The 6275-nt window shown below is 32.9% G+C and overlaps 1 pseudogene; it reads right to left on the reverse strand.

Annotated features, from left to right (window-relative positions):
• Positions 1-398: 398 nt before the first annotated feature.
• Positions 399-6004, reverse strand: LOC149535267 (DNA replication licensing factor MCM3-like; annotated as a pseudogene).
• Positions 6005-6275: the final 271 nt, after the last annotated feature.

Consider the following 6275-nt stretch of genomic DNA (forward strand, 5'->3'; position numbering starts at 1 on the left):
GTTGAAACTATTTTTGATTCTACTCTATTTATCTATACAAACATTAAAGAAACCTTTGTCAATAAATAGAATGTCAATTGAGAAAAAAAATTCCTTGTTCTATTTTGGCTACTAGAGATCTAAATTCATCATTAATGATTTTGGAGTTGACGAAAAATCATACCAATTGCAAGTTGTCTGGTCAAATTTCTATTTGGATATTAAAGAATAATGAAGTAATTCATGAAGAGAATGAGGAACGAATAGAAACCTCAATAGAAGGATTCTCTTCAAGATGTCACATGCTTTCAACAGAAAGCAACTTCAACTTGAATCACAAATATTTAGGATTTAACATGATAGAGGCATCCTATTATAAATTCAGCAACTAGGGGCTTTAGCTTAACATCTACTTTTGTTCAAACAAGGTGCACAACTTGATCCACCACCATCAATCTGTTACCATCTTGTAGTCTCTGTCACAACATAAAGAAAAACCCAGCTTTGTGTAAGTAATAATAAATTCAATACAACCAATAAATAGACATAAATACAACTTAATATGACAAATACTTGCAAAAGAAAAGTTATCTCTACTGAACTATAAGGATCATGAGTGTTCCCTCTGTTTATCACCCTTGCAACCTCATCCATAATTATGGTCTCCTTGTGATTCACCATCATTTATTGATTGAATGCATTATTTAATCTTGCTTCTCTATAACAACAAGATTCATTCAAATATTATTTTCTAAGTTCAATGTTGTGAGTTTCTAAAGTAACAATATAGCCAACCCATAAGGATACAGAGCACAAATATCAATCAAAGGCATGTCTATGAATTTACAAGAATAGGAATCAACGAACTAGTTCTATTTTACTTTCAGGTGTACAAAACTAAAAATCCTTATATAAAAGGAAAAATATTTTAGAAATAGGAATTTTTAGGTTGTGTCTAAGAGAAAATTGAATCAACATGCTTTTTTATGCAGTCCAACAATCTTAGTTTGCAATTGCAGACATCGAAAACAAAAATGAAAAATGTTGGTAGAATAGGTGAAAATAAGAGACCTTTTAGATGAAATGTCCATAGTAGTTGGCATAGTTGTTGAGTCAATATCCATATCTTCTACTACTTCTCTGCTTTTCATTCATATAAATCAGTAGAATTGACTAATGTTAGTCCTTAACTTCTGAAAAATCCACAAGCAAGAGAGTTGAAAAGTTGCCTTACTCTAGGATGGTTGGTTGTGTTTTTCTTCCACCACTTGTTTCATCTCCACTACCCTTCTTTTGTCTTCTTGATCTTCATTTCAACACCAAAGCTCATTACATAGAGTTGTCTAGTTCATCAAATTTTACAATGAAAGATAGCAAAAGTGGCAACAAACTCTACCTTCCTCTATTTCCTAACCCATATGGATGATCAACACAATGTTTCCTATCAATTTCTCGTTGTCTTCCTTGCTCCCTTTGCTCCATATCTATCAGCTTTGTATGGTATATTAAAAAATTGAGGACTTTAAGAGTGGACTCTACATCTGATTTTAAAATCTGAGCAAACCATGTTGGAAAATAGTGAAATTTGTCAAATGATGAAAAACCTTCTCATGTTTCAATCTCATGCACATCACTTCTAAAGTATTATTGGAAAGTAGCAATAAATTTTTAGATAAATCAAAACCTATCCTATTTTCCATCTCATTAATGTGACTTTTGAAATGCCCACCAATTTTTTTAAAGCTTCAAAATAATGCGAATATATGCATTCTCAACATAATTAATTTTAGCAGACATGAAAAGCAATACTAATATTATGACCCATAAGCCTCAATCCAAATTTAACATTGCAAGTTTCCAACCAAAATATAAAGAACCCTAATAAACAAAAAGGACAAATTTAGACATTTCTAAGCATTTTTCAAATTTCAAGATGCCCTATAGCTCTCCTTCAAAGTACTTTCCACCAAATAAGTAGAGTCACTTAAAATTAGATTTGGTAGAAATTTATTTAGGCTTTACTCAAAAACAAGAAAAATATCCCCAGCACATTTTAGACCCTCTATGACTACAAGCACACAAAGGTTACCTCGGTGTAACTTTATTTCAAGAGATGCTTTGGTTCAAATAATGATAAAAATAGGTAGCTTAAAAGCATAGTAACTACTTAAAGCTATATGCATACATCCTAAAAATATAGATAGATAGCCACATGATTAAAGTTATAAAGAAGATTAACATGGATCCAAGTGATCTTTTCAAAGGCCTCAAAAGGCTAAAAGATATTTTTTGTTATTGTATTGAAAAACCCAGGATTTATAATTAAAAGGTTTTTCACCTAATTTCTAAACTTCATCTTTGCATGAGCAGTTGAAAGATGAATTATAGTCTCCAGTGTATGGGCAATAATTGGTAATGTGTCTCCTCTAGACTGTAGCCCAAACATTAAAAAGATTAAATCAAGAGTGTGCAAAAAAGAATAGATTGTTCTAAAGTATGAACTACCATCAAGAATAAAACTAAACATTTTAAAATGAGTAGGCACACTTATTGCAAACCTTAGCTTATGCACCCGCATTACACAGTTCAACATATGTAGTTGCATTATGTTCTGATGCCTGTAGATTATCATCATTAGCACACAATTGTGACATAAATTTTTTCTTCCATGTGGGTTTGGGAAACAAAGAAACATAAGAATATAAAAAAATTTACACAAAAGCAACATAAAAAATTTAAAACCTCAAAAAAATCACCTCATCTGTCAGCACAGGTTGATGCCTACTCTTAGCATAATGAATGTATTTCTTCAAGAATTTTACAGTTAGCATTTCATTTTTGAAATGCCTGGTCTTTTTCTCACCATGTAGCAGATGATTGTATTTCACAAAAATCGATGCAGAAGTCTCTACTTCATCTTCTTCCATGTTTCTTGAATTTTAGTCAGCAATCACCATTCCTATAGAATATTTTGGTCCTTCATATCAACTATCAAACATGAAGAAATATTCCAATTATATTCAATGAGAAATGAGTAGAGATGTATACTACTATCTTCTACTGAAGACCTATAACAATGCATACATAAAACATGCTCAGATATCCTACAATCAATATCAAGATCCATTTGATCTAGTACAATAAAGAGCAGATCAAAATGAGAGAGTAAAGAATCTAGAAGTCCAATATTCTTGGTTGGAGTAAGTGAACAATCATACTGCACAAATTATATTCTAAAGATCATATTTAGCATCAAATATGCCTAGAAAACACAACTTTGTGTTGTATCAAATTATAAGCACTACGTATTACCTAGGGGTAAATAGTACTAAAGCAAAGAAAGCCTATAATCCCAGAGTAGAGGTAAATACTGTTGTAAAAGGCTTGGGAAGTTGAAAACACTTATAGTTCCATAGATAGGATTTGTAGCAACAACCACACTACATTGTGCATTGAGAGATGCATGAATTCCTGCTTTAGGAATTGTTACTATATGTTTCTCCATAACCTCATGTATAGACATATGGTCTTGATTGTTCATCTTTGTCAAATTCATTAATCCAAACAACACCATGGTCTACTAAAACCATTTCTCCAGCTTCTAGCCTATGTTCACCTGAATTAATTTAAACTAATTAGCCAAGAACAAACAAATATTTTCACAGAACCATCCAGTCTTTGACCAATGAAATAATGTAAAATTGGTCATCATCAAAGCATATGGCCATGAAAAACTAGGCCTCTTAACAATAGAAAATGTACAAATAATAGTGAAGCACATACATAAAATATCTAAAAAATAATTACTAGTCTCTTGGTCAGAGGTGATAGTGGCTATCAAACCAACACCAAAAGACCCTAGTCCTGTAGTTGATATTGCTAGGGGAGCAATATTCATGATGGCTCTTAGGAGTTGGGATTTGGAAATAGAAGGATCACCAACCATCATCATGTTTATATCCCTACAATGAAATTAACAGAAATGCATGAGTTCAACAGCCATTAGAAAGAGAAGTATATAGAAAGTATGAAATTAAGGGTTTTCCCCTTTCAAATAAGTTCCATTATTTAGATTCTTCTCAACACCCCCTAGTAGATGCAATACAACAGCTTTCTTTATCCAAGTATGCCCATAGATTGAAGGTGCAAGTGACTCTTCCAGTAGACTAAATGTATCCTGCTTATTTCCTATTTTCTTGATTTTTTTATGTCATCACTTGTAAAAATAGGGGTATTTATCTCTTTATTGAGCTAAAACACATTATTGGCAACAATAACAGTCCTGCATTGAATGGAACGCTAAATATGTCTAACATGCCTGAATTGGAAAAAGGTTCCAAACTAAAAAGGGGCTACCATGAATGAATTGTGCCACTTGTGATTGATTATTCAAAAGGAAAGGTACCAGAAGACACCATTGCCACTGCCTTTTCTTTTGCTAGGAATTGCCTTGTAAATTCCCACCACTGTTATATGATCTCCAAGGTTGCAAGTGTCAATAGATCATCCTCTACAACAATATCTATTGACCTAGGTATCTGACTAAGAGCAGAGTTCTTAGGTACTTCATGCATAGATATTGTCTGATGGTCTCTATACTTGCACAAACCAAACTTAGTAACTAAGAGATTCCCTTGATCACACTGTCATAATATTAGGAAATTAACTTGCATTAATCCCTTAAAATTGTATGGCATCAATAGTTGCTATAGAAAATATTACCCTGTGAAAAAGCACTAGAAATATTATGCCAGAAATGTATGGAATACTTACTCGTGTAGGATAAACAGACCTTGTGGATAGGCCAGTCATTGATGTTATATCTTGATATTCATGAGCTTGAAATTCTCCAGTGATAGGGCAATAATGGACACTTTTAACAACCTTCGGCCTTACTAAAGAACCTATTAGTCATAAACAGGTAACTTCTATCACATAAATGCCCCAAAAAAAGTGATCTTAGTCACAAAATTAAACAAGTATAAAACCTAGAATCCTAAGACAAAAACACAGCTAAAAAGTTGGCTTGACAATTGAACCAAATGAGAACATATCAAAAATCTAGTGATGTTGTAATGTTAAGAAATTAGTTAATCATACATTGTAGAATCCTTGGGGTGAGGTAAAACAATTTAAGACACCAAATCTTGTGCAAGGAAATTATCACACAACTTGATAGTAATCAAAAAATTTCTTCATCCGGTCCCAAATTCAACAACATAAAATAGACAAAAGAAAAAGATGGAATGCAATGTTTTAAACATCCTTCTCATACCCTAGTATCTAGAACTCCAATCTTCTAACACAGTTACAAGTGAACTCTATTTGTTGTTTTAACACCTTTTTTTACTATTCACTCAAAAGTATCAATTCTTTACATAAAAATGTATATATTCATAGCCAATAGATAAGGCTAATAAAGGGCATCTGATGTTCATCAATCTATCAAGCATTTTCAAACTAATTTAAACAAGTGGATCATGCCTGTGGCACTATATACATACATTTAGTGACAATACCCTCAACGCTAACCATGGTGCCAAGAAATGGAGAAACGAGCTCCCAAGGAATAATCTTGAGAAAGCCAAAATGACCTTCAAAACCAACTTGAATTTGTTGGGCTTCCTGCAGATACTTGGGATCCACATTTCTTGTCACCTCCCCCAGTGCATTAGATAAAGGTTGATTGTACTCACTAGGACTCCTTATCACCTTGTGAGCTAAATCATGGTTGAAATTCCTTAAATGAGCCATGTCTATAAGCAGGAAATGGTGACCCTAAGTGATCATGCCTCTAATCTTGTCCATGTACACACCTTACCCCACCTACAAAATGTTGTCACAAACATGTTAAAAGGCTATGTCATGCATTAGTGGCTTCTACCATAGTACATTTGACTAGTAAATCTTTTAAGAGGCTGATGAGATGAAATGAGAGGAGAGAAAAGAATAAATTTACACCTTGGTCTAGAAAGTCCATGAAAGTGGACTTGTGCACCAAACTGGCTTCCTCATTGACATCCATCACCGGCAATGTAGCTTCCTACAATGGGAAAATGAGGTGCTGCAAACTGTTGACCCAAACCCCACTTACAAACACAAAAATAGTACTGAATAGAAATAATATATACAAGATTAGTATTGTATTTGTTCTACTACTTTAAAATTTTGACTGCAATATATACACGATTAATATTGTAGTTGTTCTACTATTTTTGTATTTTGACTCCCTTATGTCTTTTGCAGCTTGTTCTGCTCATTGTAAAACAATAAATATATTTGTAGCTCTCTTGACA

This window comes from Cupressus sempervirens, chromosome 10 (genome assembly GCF_028749045.1).
Source record: "Cupressus sempervirens isolate cs-2001-9-10 chromosome 10, ASM2874904v1, whole genome shotgun sequence".
Lineage (NCBI taxonomy): Eukaryota > Viridiplantae > Streptophyta > Pinopsida > Cupressales > Cupressaceae > Cupressus > Cupressus sempervirens.